Here is a 21,014-nt window from a genome sequence, read left to right as displayed (position 1 = left end):
CAGACTAACTTAATTTCCTTCTATGACAGAATCACTGACTGGGTGGATCAGGGAAATGCTGTAGATATAGTATATCTTGACTTCAGCAAAGCATTTGACAAAGTATCTCACACCATCCTTATTGAAAAAATGACCAAGTATGCAATGGACCAGGCAACTGTTAGGTGGATTCATAACTGGCTTAGTGATCGGACTCAAAGGGTGGTTGTAAATGGCTTCACATCCAGCTGGATGAATGTCTCAAGTGGGGTACCACAGGGCTCCGTCCTGGGACCTGTATTGTTCAACATCTTTATCAATGATTTAGATGAAGGAATTGAGGGTAAACTGATTAAATTTGCTGATGACACAAAGCTAGGAGGGATAGCTAATACTAGAGAAGAGAGAGAGAGGATTCAAAAAGACCTAAATAAACTGGAGCAGTGGGCAGCAACCAACAGAATGGTTTTTAACAGGGAAAAATGCAAAGTACTACATCTGGGCAATAAAAATGAAAAAAGCATATACAGAATGGGAGGAATAGAGCTAAGCAACAGTACATGTGAAAAAGACTTAGGTATACTAATAGATCATAGACTGAACATGAGTCAACAGTGTGATGCAGCAGCAAAAAAGGCAAATACAATTCTGGGATGTATTAACAGAAGCATACAGTCTAGATCACGTGAAGTCATTATCGGTCTTTACTCCTCTTTGGTCAGACCTCATCTGGAATACTGTGTACAGTTTTGGGCACCACATTTTAAAAAAGACATAGACAAACTGGAGCAAGTTCAGAGAAGAGCGACCAGAATGGTGACTGGTCTGCAAACCATGTCCTATGAGGAATGGTTGCAGGATTTGGGAATGTTTAGCTTGCAAAAAAGAAGACTGAGAGGAGACTTAATAGCTGTCTACAAATATGTCAAGGGCTGTCACATTGTAGAAGGATCATCTTTATTCTCATTTGCACAAGGAAAGACTAGAAGCAATGGGATGAAACTAAATGGGAGGAGACACAGATTAGATATTAGAAAAAACTTTTTGACAGTTAGGGTGATTAATGAGTGGAACAGGCTGCCACGAGAGGTGGTGAGTTCCCCTTCAATGGACGTCTTCAAACAGAGGCTGGACAGACATCTGTCTGAGATGATCTAGTGAATCCTGCTTTGAGCAGGGGGTTGGACCAGATGACCCAGGAGGTCCCTTCCAACTCTACCATTCTATGATTCTATGATTCCATATAGTGCCCTTTGAATAAGTTTCACATTCTTACCTGATAAAGCACTACTCCAGCATTTTTTTTAATTTAATCTCTGGAGTGGTGCTTAACCCCTTCACGACATTTGCAGTATATACTCTTCATGGAAGGGAAAGACTTCCCGACCAATGGAGTATAGATTCGACAAGGCGATCGCGCGCACACAGGAGCTGTGTGTGTGTGTGTGTGTGTGTGTGTGTATGTATGTGTGTGTGTGTGTGTGTGTGTGTGTGTGTGTGTGTGTGTGTGTGTGTGTGGTGTGGTGTGGTGTGGTGTGGTGTGTGTGTGTGTGTGTGTGTGTGTGTGTGTGCGCGATCGCCGCCGGGTGTTCAGCAAACATCATAGTTGACGCCCGACTCACTGCCAGAAATGGTGCCCTCACCGCTGCCGGCAGTTTAACCCCCTAAATGCTTCAATTGATCGCAGCATTTAGAAGGTAGGGAGGGAGCTCCCTCTCCCCTACGATCGGTGCCCCCGCGATGTCATTATAAGAGCTCGATCTTTGCCATGGTGACCTGAGGTTGTCATGACTACATCTGGATCACCAGGTTAGAGTTTAAGGGGTGCACAGAGCATGGTGTAAGGGGCTTGTGTCAGTGCAGCACTAACAGTTGTAAAGCATTGTAGTGCTGGTAAATTTGATTGCTTTATACCAGCGATCAGACTACTGAAGGTGAACGTCCCATATAGGGACTATGTAAAAAAAAGTGTAATTACAATATATATTAACCATAAAGAAGTATTTGTTTAAAAAATCAACAATAAAAGTACACCCATTTGATATTGTCGCATCCGGAATGACCTGACCTATAAAACTGTCAAACTAATTAACCCGTTCAGTGAACAGCTTTAAAAAATTAATACAAAAGGAGGCAAAAAACAATACTTTTTCATCGTACCACCAAACAAAAAGTGGACTAAAACGCGATCAGAAATATGAATGTAAATAAAAAATTGTATCACTGAAAACATCATCTTGCACCCCCCCCCAAAAAAAAAACAAGCCACCATACAGCTCCATCAATGCCAAAATAATTTATAACTCTCAGAATACAGCGATCGCTGTAATCGCACCAACCTGAAGAATAGTCGTCTAATCACTTATACCGCACAAGGAACGGCGTAAAAAATAAATCTAAATCTTCACCAGCTGTTGATTTGTTCATTCTGTCACCCAAAGATCGCAGTAAGGCTCAGCGCACATTTATCCTGTGCTCTACGCTGAGCGCTTACACCAGGGTTTCCATGTAAATCTCTGAAATACGTGACTCAGACGGAAACCTAAAGGGAAGATTCCCTATAGTGAGACAGATGGAGACACTGTGGACGCCGTCTGGCCTATGATCCGGTGGTGTCCGTCTTTTTAGGCTTGCATGAAAGCACAGTCGACCACAGGTTTGTACACTTCTGAAAAGGACACTGCTGAACAGAGGCTAGACTGAGTTCAGAGTAACTCTGCTGCCCCATTATAGTGAGTGGACCAGTCGGCTGTGTCATCTGCATTACTTCATTCGAAATATGGGGGGCTTCCATGTTACTGGCAGTACAAAGGCTCTGGAAAAGTACTATGGCTCCTCGCCACCCCCCCCCAAAAAACAGAAACTCAGCGAATCTGAACTCCCAAATACAGATGATCCCCCTTCTGAGCCCCACAGTGTGCCTAAACCACATTTAACGTCCACATGTTTGGCATTTCTGTAGCGATGAGAGCCCATTTAATTTACGGGTACGTGTCTCCAGTAGAAAGTGCCGGGCACTTCATTAGTAGATTTGCAAGTTTCACTCCAACATCCACTGCTGCTTGTTAATGTAAAACACCCATGGAGTCAAAATCGTCACTACACCTGCAGATAAATTCCCAGAGGGGTATAATTTCCAAAATGGGGTCACTTGAGGGGGTATTCTGCTCGTCTAGCACGTAGGGGCTCTGTATCTGGAGTCTGCAAACTATTCTAGGAAAATCTGTGCTCCAGGAGGCAAATAGCGTTCCTTACCTCCCGAATCTCACCGTACACTATGCAGTACTGTACAGCCACATATGGGATATTTTTACATTCAGCAGAAATTGTGACAAATTTTGGTGCCATTTTTACCCTTTTCCCTGTATAAAAATGTAAAATCTGGGGCAAAAGCAAAATATTTGTGGTAAACAAATGTAATTTATTTTTTTTCATCACTGCCCAATGGTGTAAAATTCTGACACACTTGTGGTGTCAATATGATCACCGCACCCCTAGATTAATTCATTGAGAGGTGTAATTTTGTAATATGGGGTCACTTGTGGGGGTTCTGCTGTTCTGGCACCTCAGTGGCTCTCCCAGTGGGTCATTGCACCTTCAAACCATAACAGTGAAATCTGCCCAAAAAACAAAGATCCATTTTTTTCCCTTTAGCCCTTAGACAAATTAAAAATTTGGAACTAAAACAACATTTTAGTGGCAAAAAAAGCGATTAATCTTCACCGCCCATTGGTATAAAATTCTTTGTGGCACATGTGGTGTCAACATCCTCACTGCACCCCTAGATGAATTCATTGAGGGATCTAGTTTTATAAAATGACGTTACTTATGGGAGGTTTCTGCTGTTCTGGCACCTCAGGGGCTCTGCCAATGTGACATGGCACCCTCAAACCATTCCAGCAAAATTTTAACTCCAGTATGGCGCTTCTTCCCTCCTGAGCATTGCACTGTGCCTCAAAAGTCATTTTCAACCACATATGGGGAATCTGTGTACTCAGGAGAAATTGCACAACAAATTTTGGTGCCATTTTCTCCAGGTATCCTTGTGAAAATGAGAAAATTTGAGGCTACAACACTTTTGTGGGAAAAAAGTATGTGTGTATTTAGTTTCCAAAAAAAATAACAGTGAAGAAGCCGGAGGGTGAATACATGACCGGAGGACTTGCGTTTAAAGCTCCACTACAGCGGTGAATAAAAACAAAAAATGCTGACACGTTCAGTATTTGGTCAGTATTTTATATCCGTATTTGTAAGCCAAAATCAGGAGTGGAACAATCAGAGGAAAAGTATAATAGAAACACGTCACCACTTCTGCATTTATCACACACTCCTGGTTTTGGCTTACAAACACTGAGGTAAAATATGAATTAAATACTGAACGTGACCTTTTAAAGAGGTTTTTGTCACCTACCCACAGTTTACTGGGGGTCTAACTGTTTGATCCCGGCATTGATCATCAGAACAGGGCACTTTTACCCTCCCTAGAATGGAGTACACATGTGACTGCTGTAGCGCCCCGAGGGTTCGGTTGCTACAGGGGTATTGCACCTCAACCAGAGGTGTGATATTCCACTCCCAGGTAAGGATGGAGTGTGGACCAGGGCTCAGTTAGCTGCATACACCACACACTCCCCATTTCCAGGGGACAGCTCGACGGTGCTCCCATTTTATTGCAGGCACAACTGACCATGTCCCTGGCTGGAGTGGGGAGGGGGGAGAGAACCCAGTGGTGTAGGAGCAGAAGGGGACGGTTTCTGGAGCATAGGAAGGAGCTCATTGGGTGCAGGTCACCTGAGCTCAGACACAGAGAAGTAGATAAAAGGTGGGAGCCATCTTAAGTGAGGAGTAGAAGTTGAGTAGTGGAGTGGAGAAAGAGAGAGGTAGTTCAGCCAGAGAGAGCTGGCAGGGAGCTGTGGCTCAGCTTGAGCTCAGCTCCACGAGGCAGGCCTAGAGAGAAGGCCGGGGCCAGAGAGGAGAAGAGGAGAAGGAGAAGGAAGGAAGGAGAAGAGACAGAGGAGTGGAAGGGCTCCAGAAACAAGAAGGCAGAAGGGACCCTAGGAGAGCAGAACGGACAGCAACCGGAGCACTAAGGGTCAGGCTGTGGAAGGGTACCGGATTCCCAAGTTGGTGGAGGTAAATCATCCCTCAGCCAAGAACCGGAGGTCGTGATCATTTATTAGTGCGACCCCCCGCCAAACCTGCTAGGAAGGCACCATATAGGATAGCGGGAAGTGTAGGCCAACGCTTACCCGACACGGTCCGCTGTAGCTAGACAGAAGTGTGGTCACTGGTGGGGCACGAGAGGCCAGAGAAAGGACAGAAGGGGGTCCTGTGCCATACTCCTGAATTGCCTGGGGGTTGACCGAGCCCCTCACCTGGTGGACGCAGCACGGCTTGGGCAGTCGTTGCTGACAGAAGTGATTTGGATAACAACTGTGAGTAAAAGACCCTGGACTGCACCATTGGACTCTGTGTGATTTATGCTGCACCTGCACCATCACCCCCAGCATCCACCTACATTGCCCTGAGGCTACACTCTTCCCGTGGGGAGTTATCCTACCCCTGTGCTGCACACCAACACCAGCCTCAGCGGTCTGCCTTGCAGCGGCGGTTATCCCTGACCGCAATCCACGGGTGGCATAGTCGGACATTCAAAACATCTATAAATAGACTGCCACAGCATTGGTCTGACCACCCTGAGCCACAGGACCGGGTTGCCACTACTACCCCCATCAGCACCGTACACTAGAAGGCCCGGTTCCGGGTACCCCACGGCCCAGGGGGCGAGTCACTGCCACTCCATTCGTTCCCTAGAGGACTGTACTCTGCTTTCTCTGGCTGACTGGTGGGGAATGCATAAAGTGGCAGTTGAGCATGCCCACTAGTGCTGCATTCTAAGGCAAGGGTCACATGACAGTTTTTCTCTCATCCGAGAAAATCTGTTCAATTATGCTATTCACACTCTGATCGCCCGCTGATCAAACTCTGATCAGAGTGTGATCCAATTTTCTCGAAGGTGAAGAAAAAAAGTTTCTCCACCTCTTCCATTCAGTTGGTCTGTGAAAATCAGACTGCACTCTGATGGCATCTGAGTGCTGTCTGATGCTTTTCACAGACACAAACTCGTCCGAGTTATTTGGACTCCTATGAAGCTCTGTCTCCTTGAGAGACCATGATATTCACTAATTTCTGCAATATCACAGTATTTTGGTAATTAGTGAATTTCATGGTCTGCTATGGAGACTGAGCTACCACAGTATTGTAGTATATAATATAAGCAATCAAACGATCGTAGGTTCACGTTCCCTTAAATGATTAAAAAAAATAAAGTTCGTCGGGTTTGTTTTTTGTTTTTGTACACCTCATGAATCTGAGCCTGGCTTTACAATTGCGATTAGATGACTGTGTGTGACTGGTCAAACACCTCCACCAGTCAACCTTTCCCAGCACCGCACCAGGTAATTGTCAGATCTTCTGCCCGGACATCTTTTTAGCCTTCTGATCGACTTGCATTGTAAGGTATTGACGCACCCCCGGGGCCGTGGGATACTCGGCAGCCGGGCCTCCGGTAGCTGGGGGATATCACGGTGGCTGGCCTGGTCCGTGACCCAGGGAGGTCAGTAAAAGGGGGAATATATAGGGGATTTGGAAAGTTTGTGGCGCCACCTGTGGATTGCGGCTAGAGGGAGCCGCCGCTGCGAAGCAGTCCTCTGAGGCAGATGGTAGAGCATCTTGTGATGGAATGGCGCCCCACAGGTGGAGCGGGCCTCAGGGCAGCGTGGCGTGTAATGGATGTTGGTGCAAGGGAGAGACGGCAGGACGGTCCCGGAGGAAAGACAGACACTCACACGGGGGTAAGCTTCAGTACCTTTACTGGTGATGCTGCAGGCACGGTCCAGGGTACTCCAGGTGAAGGGCACACTTTTGGACTCTCCCCAGTGAGCGGGTATAGGGCCTCCTGATCCGTTGCTTTACTCTCTAAGCTTCCGACCTGCCTGGAGCTAGGCCTAGCTTGGTTACTGTCTCTCTCTGCACCTGCTGACCTGGTGGTAGGGCCTTCTCTTTGGAGATCACTCTCCCTGGACGCTGGGGCCTCCGTGACTCCTAGCCCTGGTACTGTAGTCAGCATTCGGTGATCCTGGGACCTGTAGTCCTCCAGGGGTTCCGGTGGTTCCTACTGACTATAAATGTCCCTGTAGGCGCGGACCCGGTGTCCGGTATATATATTGGGGTGAGCCTGGTATGCTCCTCTGCCCCCTCACTACTTCTTCCTACTCCTCTCGCCTTCGGCCCACTCAAGGCCCTCACTAGGCTTTCACACGTGCTGTAGGCCTTGGCTCGCCTAAGCATAGCAGCCAGCGTGCTCCTGTCTGAGCGTCAGCACGCTCTCTGCTCAACTCTGAGCTGTGTTTCTCTCTGTCTCTGAACACTCACTGCACACTAACTGAGCTGCCTGGCTCCACCCTCCCTTTATATATCGCTAACGGCTCCCTCTGCTGGTCTGAGGTGGTAGGGTGGAGGTGTGTGAATGTGTGGGGGCCTCTTGTGGAGAAGTCCATCCATGCAGCCTTCTGGGTTCTGTGGCACCAATGCGTAGCAGGGCGCCACAGTATGCAGCGTCTTTCTGGTGGAAAATGCCAGAAGAATGTACATATTACTACTTCTAATTGCTAGCGGTTTTTGAAAGATTGAGCATTTTTAAGAACCTCAAAAGCCTTAACATATAGAAATGAAATAAAAATTCTATTCTTTTGAGCATTTTTGAGAAACTAATGTAATGCCAAACTATCCTCTTTTCTAGTAATTGTAATCAAATTAATGGAGTAACACATGGAGATAAATATAATTGTTTGGCTGTGTGCCCACGATGCGTTTTCGGTGCGTATTTTGGTGCGTATTTGCAGCGTGTAAACGCTCCAGAAACGCATTGCATACCTTATCCCATGACTTCCTATGACATTCTGCAAGTTCTGTGCACATGGTCCGTATTTTTTCTGCGCAGATTTTACTCGCAGAAAAAATACGGACATGACCAATTCTTGTGCGTTTCTGCATGCAGATTTGCCTATACAATGCATTGGAAAAACGCATGTCAAATACGCATCAAATGCGCGTCAAAAATCCATGTAAAAAACGCATGCGTTTTTCTGCCAAGGAGATACAGAAATACTCAGGAGAATTTCTGCTTCATTTCTGCATTGTGGGCACTAAGCCTTTAACCCCTTCACACCCCTCCCCTCCCCAGCCTGTTTTCACCTTCATGACCAGGCCAGTTTTTACAATTCTGACCAGTGGCACTTTATGTGGTAATAACTCTAAAACGCTTCAACGGGTCTCAGTTATTGTGAGATTGTTTTTTGTTTTGTTTTTTCGTGACATTGTATTTCATGATGGTGGTAAAATTTGTTCGCTATTTGTGAAAATATCGGAAATTGCAAAATGTTCACACTTTTTGCCCAATTTCCAAACTTTTAATTTTTATGCCCTTAAACACACAATTGTTAATATGGAACATTTTTCACATGTCTACTTTACTTTAAATCAGCATGATTATTGAAACATTTGGGGGAGAGGGTTGTTTTGTTTTTTCAGGGACCACATCATATTTGAAGTGACTTTGGGAGGCATATATGATAGAAAATACACAAGTGACTCCATTTTAAAAACTGCACCCCTCAAGGTGTTCAATGCCTCATTCAAGAAGTTTATTAACCTTTAGGTGCTTCACAAGAATTAAAGAAATGTGGAAGGAAAAAAATTTACATTTTCCCACAAAAATGTTCATTTAGCCCCAAATTTTGTGGTGAAAACTGTTTTGGGAGCGGGGCTTGGTTAGGAAGGAGCGCCAATTTGACTTTTGGAAAGCAAAATTGGCTGGAATAGATGGCGGACGCCATGTACTATTTGCATAGCTGCTGATGTGTCTAAACAGTGGAAACCCCCCATAAGTGACCCCAAGTTGGTAACTACACCCCTCAAGGAATTTATCTAGATGTGTAGTGAGAACCTTAATCCCGTTGGTACTTCACCAAATTTTATAACGCTGAGCCATGAAAATGAAAATATACATTTTTCCCACAAAAATGTTACTTCAGCCCCAAATTTTTAATTTTCACAAGGGTAACAGGAGAAAATGGACAGTTCAGTCTGTTGTGAAATCTTGTCCTGAGTACACCAAAACCCCAAATGTGGTGGAAAACTACTGTTTGGGAAGGGAAGGAGCCCTAATTGAATTCTGTTGTTTTGGCTGGAACAGATTGCAAATGCCATGTCACATTTGACGACCCCTTGACATGCCAAAACAGCAGAAACCCCCCACAAGTGACTCCATTTTGGAAACTACCCCTCTTGAGGAAGGAGCACCATATTGTAGTGAACATTTTGCTGGAATGGTTTGAGGGTGCCATGTCACATTGGCAGAGCCCCCAAGGTGCCAGAACAACAAACCCCCCTCCCCCCATAATAGACCTCATTTTACAAACTATACCTCTCAATTAATATGATTGATGCACGCCTAGATTAATTGACACCACAGGTGTGTCACAGAACCTTATACCATTGGGCAGTAAAGAAAATATAATTACTTTTTTACCACAAAAATTTTGTTTTAGCTCCAGATTTTACATTTTCACATGGGGAAATTGGTAAAAATGGCACCAAAATTTGTCACACAATTTCTGCTGAATTTGGGCAATGCCCCATATGTGGTTTAGCCATATGACGAGACGCTGGAGGGAAGGAGCGCTATTTGACTCTTGGAGAACAAAATATTGTATAATAGTTTGCAGACTCCATATACAGAATTCCCTATGTGCCAGAAGAGCAGAATCCCCCTCAAATGAATCCATTGTGGAAATTACACCCCTCTGGGAATTTATCTACAGGTGAAGTCACAAATTTGACTCCATGAATGTTTGCCAGAAACGAGCAGCAGTGTATGTTGCTGAGTGAAATTTGCCGTCGTAGTGCCCAGTACGTTGCAGTACCCACACATTGTGCCCAGCTCAGGCTTCTGGAGACATGTACCCTGTAAATTAAGCGGGCTCCCATCGCTACAGAAATGCCAAATGTGAATGCTAACTACAGTTTAGGCACACTGTGGGGCTGAGAAAGGAGGGGGCAGCATGAGGATTTGGGAGTACAGAATTTGCTGGATTTCTTTTGAGGGGTGGAGAGAGCCATAGCACTTTTCCAGAGCCTTTGTGCTACTAGTAACGTGAAAGCTCCCTATGTTTCCATTAACAGATGACTACCTGAGTGGAGACTTGCTTTTTTTTTGGATTGAGTTGAAGCTTTTGTTGGGAACATTTTACATAATATTTGGGATCACATTTATTCTGTGCACTTGCATCGGGGTCTCCATTTAAATCTCCGAATGACGTGATTCTGATGAAATCCCCGACTGATCCGTTCACTATAAAGAGGCAGCAGAGTTACTCTGTACTCCGTCTGGCCTCTGTTCAGCGGTGTCCTTTTCAGAAGTGCACAAAACTGTGTGGTTGGCCACGCTTATGTGTATGCGCTTAAAAAAACTGGCACTGCTGGATCATAGGCCAGAGTGCCTCCATCTGCCTCACTATAGGGAATCTTCCGTGGGGGTTTTCATCTAAATCACGTATTTCAGATATTCACACAGAAATCCTGGTGTAAGTGCTCAGTGCAGTGTGAAGGATAAATGTGAGCTGAGCCTTACTGCGATCTTTGGGAGGCAAAATGAACAAATCAACAGCAGGTGAAGAATTGGTTGTATCTATTTTTTATGCCATTCCTCGTGTGATATAATTGATTAGACGACTTTATTCTTCTGGTCGGTGCAATTGCAGCGATACAAGATTTATATATTTTTGTTTTGTTTGGGTGCCGTCTCACTCTAAAAGACTTTAGTTTTAGCAAAAAAAAAAAGTTTTTGCATCACCATATTTTGAAAGCTATAATTTTTCCATATTTCGTCTGACAGTCATGTGAGGGCTTGTTTTTTGCGGGACGAGTTGACGTTTTCATTAATACCATTTTCGGCACAACATTTTTTGATCGTTTTTCTATTCCAATTTTTGGGAGGCATAATGAACAAAAACCAGCAATACAGAAATTTGTTTCTTGGGATTTTTTTTTTTGCCATTCACAGTGTGGTGAGTGATCAGATAACTTTATTCTTCGGGTCAGTACGATTACAGCGATACAACATTTTCTTTTTCTTTTTTTTTTTTTCCAGTGTTTACACAAACTATTTTATAGAAATAATTGTTTTTTGCATCTCTGTATTCTGAAAGCTATAGCTTTTTTATTTTTGCGTTGCTGGAGCTGTATGGCGGCTTGTGTTTTGCGGGACAAGATAAATTTTTATTTACCTTCAACTTTTTGATTGCGTTTTGTTCAGCGGCATTGTGCAGATCTGAGCAGAGGGAGCTCTCTGCTTTGCCGATCGATGTCGCTGTCACTATTGAAAGCAGCATTAGAGGGGTTAAACGCCCTTGATCGGTGCTAGCACCAATCGTGGGCGTTGCCGCAGGGTGTAGGCTCTCATACAGAGCTGACGCCCGCGTTTAACTGCGCCGGCCATCGGTATGAGCCCACACGATCGTCCTGCCGTACACCGCGCTTTGTCGGAACGCACCTCCTGCAGCGCCGTATATGTACGGCCAGTGCCATGAAGGGGTTAACCCCTTAAGCCCCGGAGCATTTTCCGTTTTTGCATTTTCGTTTTTGCTCCCCTTGTTCCCAGAACCATAGCGTTTTTATTTTTTGGTCAATATGGCCATGTGAGGGCTTATTTTTTGCGGGACGAGTTGTACTTGTCAACGCCATTACTAGTTTTACCATATCCTGTACGGGAAAACGGGAAAAAAATTCCAAGTGCGGTAAAATTGCAAAAAAAGTGCAATACCACAGTTGTTTTTTATTTTATTTTTTTACCACGTTCACTGAATGCTAAAACTGACCTGCTCTTCTTATTCTCCAGGTCATTACGAGTTCATAGACACCAAACATGTATAGGTTCTTTTATATTTAAGTGGTGAAAAAAAATTCCAAAATTTGGTAAAAAAAAAAAAAAAAAATAGCGCCATTTTCTAAGACCCGTAGCGTCTCCATTTTTCGTGATCTGGGGCTGGTTGATGGCTTATTTTTTGCGTGCCGGGCTGACGTTTTTATTGATAACATTTGGGGTAGATCCGATGTTTTGATCGCCCGTTATTGCATTTTATTGCAATTTTGCGGCGACCAAAAAACGTAATTCTGGCGTTTAGAATTTTTTTCTCGTTATGCCGTTTACCGATTGGATTAATTCTTTTTTTATATTGATAGATCGGGCGATTCTGAACGCAGCAATACCAAATATGTGTATGTGGGGTTTTTTTTTATATATTTTATTTTGAATGGGGCGAAAGGGGGGTGATTTAAACTTTTATATTTTTTTAAAAACTTTTTTTTTTTACTTTTTGCATGCTTCTATAGTCTCCATAGGACACTAGACGCAGCAACTGTCCGATCGCCTCTGCTACATACAGGGGACGAGCAGGTCCCCTGCATGCAGCAGAAATGGTCCTGTGCTATGAGCGCCGACCACTAGGTGGCGCTCATAGCGACAAGATCATGACAACCACAGGGTTGTCATGCACGCCCATCGGCGACCCGCGATCACATGACGGGGTCGCCGGTGGGCGAGGCTTATGACGCGATACCCGGAAGCGCGCGTTAAATGCTGCTGTCGGAGATTGACAGTGGCATTTAACATGTTAACAGCTGCGGGTGGATCGCGATTCCACCCGCGGCTGTTGCAGGCACATGTCAGCTGTAAGAATCAGCTGATATGTGCTCCGTTCAGTGAGGGCTCAGCGCAGCAGCCCTCACTGAACGGGGGGTACGCAAATATGCGTACTAATACGTCCCCGGTAAGTAAGGGGTTAAAGCGTAACTGACATTTTAATTTTGTTTCATAAATCAATAGTGCACATGAAAATAAACAACTTTGTAATAAGTATTATCAGAGAAATCTGCTTCTTTCTCTGCCAAAATTGATCAGTCCTTATCAAAATTCTCAATTCTGAGGTAAAATGTGTCTTCAGTGAGGGCGAGTGTTCATTCCTGAGAGAAGATGGCCGGTGCTTCTATGGAAATACAGCTCCTCCTTCCTCCTCTCCTTCTATCTCCAGCTCCTCCTTTCTACATTCAGAATTTTGGTAGACTTAACAATTTTGGCGGAGCAAGAAGCAAATCTCTCTGATAAGAAATATTACAAAGATGCTTATTCTTACGTGTACTATTGATTCTTGGTATAAAGTGTAACCGTTTTTTAATTCCTGAGTCAGTCATAACATAGCCACATGTGGTGCTGAACAGGAGACCGGCAACATCAAAAATAGGAAGAGAGAAGAACTGTGGCCCTCACCCCATGGCTTCAAAATGATTCCTAGATTCCATCCGGGCGGAGGAGACAGGAAAGAGCGGCGGCTGTTTCACGCTCCATGCGCTAAATTCAGCCTGCATGAAGTGCTTGGCATTGTGATACGGACGTCGCTCTATTTTCTGTCTCCTCCGCCCGGATGTAATAAAGTAATAACTTTTTAGTCACGGGGTGAGTGACATAGTTTTGTGTTTTTGTTTTTCTTTTCCTATTTTTGAGAAACTATTTTTCTGACGTTTTCTGATCCAAAATCGCCAGGAAGATTATATAAACGCGCCCCAGGGATTAGTTAAAACCAATCTTGCCAGAAATCTCCAGGTAATTTTATGCTGCTACATTTTAGTTTGTTACATGTGAGTTATTGTACCCACTGAATCTGTAACAAATCCACTTTGTCTGAATGTCACCTTTATTTCTTGTATGATTCATTCAGTTGTCACTTGGTTCCTTCTGCTCTCCTTTTGTGGGATATGTAGAGGGTCCCGTTCATGTTTTTTGAGGTGACACCTGTTGGACCCATTTATTGATCTTTTTTTGTCTGAATGTAGCCTAAATAATGAATGACCAAAACTCTTCTTTCCTGCCGTCTGCTTTACTTGTGAGACCTTGCTGTGTTTGGTCTTTCTTTCCTGAAGGCTGCATTCAGACTACTGTATAAATCAGACCAAGATCAGACAGAAATGCATGGACTGGCCGGAGGATCTCCTGACCCAGGCGTGACCGCTTCATAGAAATATATGGGAGACCAGCTGGCCACTCCATGCATTGCAGTCTGATTTATACGGTCGTCTCACTGCCTTCTAAGGGTTAGTTAGGCAGCTTATCTCTGATCTCACTCCTGGACCGATTAATTGGCATACGGTGCGACCCAAACACTTCCAACCTTCAGTGGCCAAAGGCCACAAAATTTAGTTTAACAAATCCTGTAGCCATTGGTCACTGCTGTTGGGAAGAGTTTTGTCCACACTTTTGTCTGATCTCACCCTTACTGCAGACTTGTAATAAAATTGATGACAGAGGCGGACTCCGTCATGCCTTGTGCACAGCCTGCAGTGCTGAATATAACCAGCCTAGGCCACATTATGACAATACAATATACTTGTATTAGTTATAGGACTTGTCTGCTCCTCTGATGAAAGGCTGCAGTCATTCTATGTGATAGCGCACGCTGTAAGATTTCAGAAGTCTGCAATCTCGATTCTCTGGTGTCGCTGGCGAGAGCGGGCAGTCACATAACTAAAAGTATAAGTTTTGCATACATGCAGTCATATGCTAGTAAAAGCTGCTCGGCCCCAATACATGTTAATTGAGCGAGGCCGAGCACGTCTTGTCAGAATGTGGCCGGAAGTATGCAAATCGCTTACTTACGGTCACATTACTGCCTGCTGTCACTGACCACACCAGTAGAATCTTGACAGCGTGTGGTACACTCACCGATAAGATTCAGAGGTCTGGTCTGAGGTCACATAGAGGACTGCCGACTTTCATGAGAAGACCGGACAACCACTTAACGAAAGACAAAACCAACAGACCTTAGTTCCAAAGCGTAGTAGCTAATGGCAGATTTTAAGACACCTTAACAATGTACTGGTTCTTCTCTCTACTAGTGACCTGGTTAATGGGCTTGTGGGTTTAATGAACAGCAATGTCAGCAGTCCGGTGAATCTGGTAAGTTTCCTTTTCTGGGTTTATATTTACATTCTGCTGTAATACTTCATCACTTAAAGTATATATGCGGAAGTCACACAAAATAACAGTGACAACATTTTCTGAACATTATAAAATACTATTTTTGGGGCTGCTTGTTTTGTTTTTATGACAGGTTTCTGGCAAAATCATTCTGATTTTAATCCCAGGTTCACGTCAGTCTTTCCTTCCTTTTACTCCTGGATGTTGCTTTAAAAAAAATTGCATTTGTAATTCTAACCTTAAAAGTATAAAAGGGCAGGATGTGACTGGAACATATCTACTCTCTTATTAAATGTAATTCAGAGAAATATTTTTTGAAAAATGCTATCTCCAGGAAAAAAAAACATAAATAGCCAGCTACCAACAAAGTACAAAATACATTAGTTTGCAGTATTGCGATGTGCAGCAAAGCCTTCAATTGCGCTGAAAAGACGTGTGTAGTAATCTGAAGTCTCATAGGACTGTATGCAATCTTTTTAACTATTTCACAGTCTCAGCCTTAGTAATGTCCATGACCTCAACATATAAACTGATGGTAACTTATTAAATAGGCTGTTATTGGGCTGTTGCACTGACAGACTTCATGTTTTTTATTTAAATTAAAGGTCCAAAACTCATCCCTCTTGGTTATTTGTGATCAGACATATTTCTTTGCAGATCACTGACTTAGGCCACAGCCCCATCAGTATTTGGTCAGTATTCTGTCAGTATTTTTTCTCAGGAGTGGGAGCCAAAACCAGGAGAGGAACAATCAGAGAAAATGTATAATAGAAACAAGTCACCAATTCTGCATTTATCACCCACTCCTGGTTTTGGCTGCCACTCCTGAGAAAAAATACTGACCGAATACTGATAGTGGAGCCCTGGCCTAAAACTGACAGTGTCGCTGTTAGAAGCAACAGCATTCTGTCTGGATTGTGCCGAGTCATGCGCCATATATTTCAAAACTGCCCCCCATTAATTTAAAATGTGACATGTGCACTTTGTGAGATACAGTCACAGTTAAAAAATCCCCCCCCCCTTTACATAAATGATTGCACAAGAAATGCAATAACTTAGTTGCTTCTGCCTAGCAAGCATGCAGTCTGTAACTGCTGCTGACACCTATCTTTCTCTCCCCACTTTAATTTGATCAAATATATTGATTTGATTTATACTGCTCATTTGTTCATTCACTTTTAATTGTATTAATTGATAAAAATAAACTATTCACACTTCTGTTTTTTTTTCGTTAAAGCATTCTTGTTTTGCAGCATTCTTTCCTTACACAGTGCATTGCAAGTGGTTTAGGGTTGTGTCTAAACTTCACCCCTTTCCAATGCATCACAGCCACATTTGAGCTATTAAGAATATCTGTAGTGTAAATTGGACTTGCAATATGCAGCTTGTCAATTTATGCTGTGACTGATGTAGATTGACATGCCCTGAATGACTCTAAGGTCATGTGCGCACGTTGAGTATTTGATTGCAGAAATTTCTGCAAGGTTTCTGCATCTCGTGGCAGCAAAAACATTGCTTTTTTGTGTTTGTTGTTTTTTTAAGAGTCTTTGTGCAGCAATGAATGCTTTTTGGAGCTAAATGGAGATATTTGAAAAAAGAAACGTGGGACATGGCTTTAACCCTTGGATTACCGTGGGGTGAGTATATTGGGTTAATTTAAATGATTAAAGAATGTGTCTGTTTTATTTCAAATAAACACACACTGAGAATAAAACACTTTAAGTCTTTACTTACAGGTTTAGTAATGAGGGTGTCTGGCTGACACTTCTTCCTTACTAAAGCGAGGGCTTGGTGTCAGCAACACCTAATCCTATTACCCCTTAATCCCATTACCCCTAATGCCACAGTTTTGTCAGTACATGCGGATCCACCACATGTAATGACATTTCAATCGGTCAAAATCTACAGCTACAGAAATTGACATGCTGCGGGTGAGTTTATGAAATAAAATGAATTAAATTAAAAAAATGCTGTGGGCTCCCGCGTCCTTTTTGTAACCAGCAGAGGGAAAGCCAACTACTGAGGGCTGATATTACTAGCCAGGGAAGGATCCATTAGCTGAAAATATTCCCTGGGTATTAACAACAGCCCACAGCTGTTTGATTAGCATTTACTGGCTAGATTACAGGAGTCCCCCTGAAAAGAATTGACACATATGGTCCCACTATAAAAACTAACCAGCAAAGGCTAAACAGACAGCTTTGAGATGATATTAATAGCCAGGGAAGGGGCCATGGATACTGGCCCCTCCAAAGCTAATAATATTGGCCCTTAGCTGTCCCAGAAATTGTGCATCCATAAGATGCACCAAATCTGTCTCTTAGCCTCGCTCTTCCCACTTGCCCTGGTGCGGTGGCAAGTGGGGTAATAGAGTTGGGGTTCATGTCAGCTTTGTATCGGCACCTGACATGAAGCCAAGGTTAGTAATGGAGAGGTGTCTAAAAGACACCCCCATTACTAACCCCATAGTAAAGATTTTTAAATAAACACACGGCCTGAAAAAAATCCTTTATTTGAAATAAAAGTCCACACTGTTTTAATCATTTATTTAAGAATAAAAAACACAGTATACTCGCCTAACGCCTAATCTGCTGAAGCCATTGTCATCTGTTTTTCATTATTTTTTTTTTACAATCATATCTCTCACCTGTCCGCTGTGATGACATAATCCAGAGTGTCCCATGAAGATCTGGGTCAGTTCTAGAGCAGTCACATCAGCAATCACTGATGCACATGTTCTAAAGGATAGCAGGCTATACACTGATACAGGAGTGGAATCACTCCTGTGTTCGTGTATAGCGCTGAGCTGCCGGGACAGAGGTCACATGAGTTCATCAGCTGATGAGCTCCGGTGATCTTACTTACTGCACCACTGCTGTGTGAGAAAATTCTGTGTCGTAAGTAAGGTCACTGGAGCTCATCAGCTGATGAACTAATGTGACCTCTGTCCTGGCAGATCAGCGCTAAACACTGCCGGGAGCGATTACGCTCCTGTCAGTGTATAGAGTGCTGCCGGGTGATCCGATCGCCATGGGACACTCGAGATTACGGCGAATAGGTGAGTATAATATTATTTTAATATCAATTTTATTTTAACTTTTTTTTTTTTTTTACTTTGAGCACAGGCGTCTGCTGATGAGACCACTTCTCCCATCAGCGGCGCCTGCTCTCTTGTAGGCTGATGGGAGGAGTAGTCTCTCATCAGCTGACGCATGTGACTCGCGGTCAATTCTTTGTGTGCTTTAGCCATCTTTTTGACCCATTGACTTAAATGGAGTCAATCAAATACACAGCAAATCCGCAAATATTTTTATACCTGCGTTTTTGCTGCAGATTTGACTGAATTCAACTCAATGGGTGAAAAAAGCGGCAAAACCCCACAAAGAATTGACATGCTGCAGATTTAAGTGCAATGCAAATCCTGCCAGGAAAATTCCTGATCATGTGCACAGCACTTCAGGATTGTCATTGCATTAGCGGCAGAAGAATTCACTAGCGTTTTGGCCCATTTCTGTGTGGGAAAAACACTGCAAAAATGCAGTGTGAACATAGCCTAAAGCCAGGGCAGCATGGAACCACATTGGTATGATAGGGAGGCAACACATTGAATTGAATGGCACGTGACTTGCTGAAGGGTAAAACTATTCTACAATATCATTATTTTGTACATGATTGTCCATTTCACCTGGAAAAGTAATTGGAGTTTAAAGAACCGTAAGCCAATCCTAAATTCATCTCCGCATTGAGGTTATTAATTACAATTTGCAATTAAAGCTGTAATCTGCTGTTGTCTTCTCCACAGGGAATCATAGAATCATAGAATGGTAGAGTTGGAAGGGACCTCCTGGGTCATCTGGTCCAACCCCCTGCTCAAAGCAGGATTCACTAGATCATCTCAGACAGATGTCTGTCCAGCCTCTGTTTGAAGACGTCCATTGAAGGGGAACTCACCACCTCTCGTGGCCGCCTGTTCCACTCATTGATCACCCTAACTGTCAAAAAGTTTTTTCTAATATCTAATCTGTGTCTCCTCCCATTTAATTTCATCCCATTGCTTCTAGTCTTTCCTTGTGCAAATGAGAATAAAGATGATCCTTCTGACGCACCCCTGGGCCTGTGTCGCACAGCGTTGCGCATGCAGGAGCTTACCCGGAGCCGGATCTGTTGAGGGTTGTAGTCTCGTGGCGGTGACCCGGTCCGTGCCCAGGGAGTCAGACTAAGTGGCGTTGTATTAGCGGTAGATGTTGGACGACTACGCCACCCGTTGAATGCAGCGAAGGAGCTGCCGCTGCAGGGCAGACCGCTGAGGCCGGTGGTAGGATTGTGCAGCGTGGTAGTATCACCCCCAACGGGAGGGGTATGGCCTCAGGGCAGCCGACGTGGATGATGGGGGTATCAGGAATCACTCAGAGACGATGCGGTGTAGTTCAGGGTCTTTACTGGTGATAAAGATAGACCCTCCCGGAGTACTGGCTAGCGATCGGGGCCTGGTCAGTCCTTGAGCAGATGGGATCTCCCCTGGCCAGGCGGAGTTGTAGGCCTCCCAAACTGACTGTACTCTTCTGGCTACCTTGCTAGAGGCGGGTATAAGTAGCCCACGTCCCTGAGTGTACCGTGTGGTGCTCACCCGTATGGCCGGTGACTCGGGGCCTTCTAGTGGCGTCCGCTCCACGACGGCGGTGCTGGTCCCACGCGTGTGACCGTGCCTTCGGGTTTCTTGGCCAGAGGACCTGAAATCCCCTGCCGGGCGGTTTCTGCTGCTGGGTAAAGATTAGTCCCCACAGCCTCGGACTCCGGTGATAGCTTCTCAGTCAGGGCGAGCTCTGCAGCTGCCAGCCCCTGACTCCTTATAGCACTGCTCCCACAGAGCTCCTGATGTTCTTCTCCTATATCTGCTGCTCTTCTCTGTCTCTACTTCTTCTCTACTCACTAACCCTGCCTCAGCCCTAGGTTTATATAGGGGAAGTTCTTCCCCTCCCAGGACTGGGCAGGAGGTGTGGCATGCATAGGATCCCTGACCAAGAGACCTCCCACCTGCTCTCAGACGTAATATCTCTATCACTGTGGCAACCAGACCCCTGGGGTGTCACATTCCCCCCTAGTGAACTTTAGTACTCCGGGACTAAACATATTTTTAGAAAAAACATAACAAGGTATAAACAATAATAATACAATAAGAAAAACACATAAAGATGGTTACGGCGTGTCCGCAACCGGGTGCAGTTTTGAAGAAAACAAAGGTGTCCATTTCACCAAAACAGGGAGACGTAACCAGGTAGGGGTCTGTCCTGCCCCGAGTCCTTATCAGTCTTTTAGTCCATCCTGGGTTACGCTCCAACTAATTGTACAAGGATTCCCGGTAAATCCACCAAGGACTCCTAAAAATAACTAGAAACACATAATTATTTACAAGCAACAAGAAAAACAGGTAACCATAAATAAAACAACTTATACACTTCAAATCCTCCATCGTGCGGGTAACTGGCCTCTAGTGGCCCTAGTGGACCTACGGAGCTGACTGTCTAGCCCCGAACTACAGGGTGTAGGAACTGTCAAGGGTAAACTGGGCAGCTGTCCACGGGCCCTTTGGCTCACTAGAGGCATGGCAGGTTCACTATAAGCAGAGGGTTGATCCTCCTGGTCTGCTGGTGTGGGGTCTTCTGCCTCCTGGACCGGCTGTTCTTCCAGCTCTAGCTGTTGCTCCGTAGGTGCTTGGGATGCTGGTTGGAGGAAGGTGAGTACGGGTACCACAACTGCGCCATTGACTTGAGTCCAAGACCGAGGGAAGTCTCCGAGCACAGTACTAACCATATCTTCCCTTTCCTCTACGGGTCGAGGGTCTTCTTGTTCCTCTTCAGGGTTCCGTAGCTGTTCGGGACACTTCTTCAGGTGATCCCGGGATACAATGGTTGTGGTTTCCCCTCCGTCTTTACTGATGGTACAG

At 44.5% G+C, this 21,014-nt stretch overlaps 1 pseudogene; it reads left to right on the top strand.

Annotated features, from left to right (window-relative positions):
• The window catches only part of LOC141180627 (UDP-glucuronic acid decarboxylase 1-like), a 113,558-nt pseudogene that overhangs the window by 78,568 nt on the left and 13,976 nt on the right, over positions 1–21,014 (top strand).

This window comes from Phyllobates terribilis, unplaced genomic scaffold (assembly GCF_046119375.1).
Source record: "Phyllobates terribilis strain yellow unplaced genomic scaffold, ASM4611937v1 Scaffold_34__1_contigs__length_13252353, whole genome shotgun sequence".
Lineage (NCBI taxonomy): Eukaryota > Metazoa > Chordata > Amphibia > Anura > Dendrobatidae > Phyllobates > Phyllobates terribilis.
The sequence above is the reverse complement of the archived record's forward strand: the minus strand, read 5'-3'. Positions and strand labels throughout refer to the sequence as shown.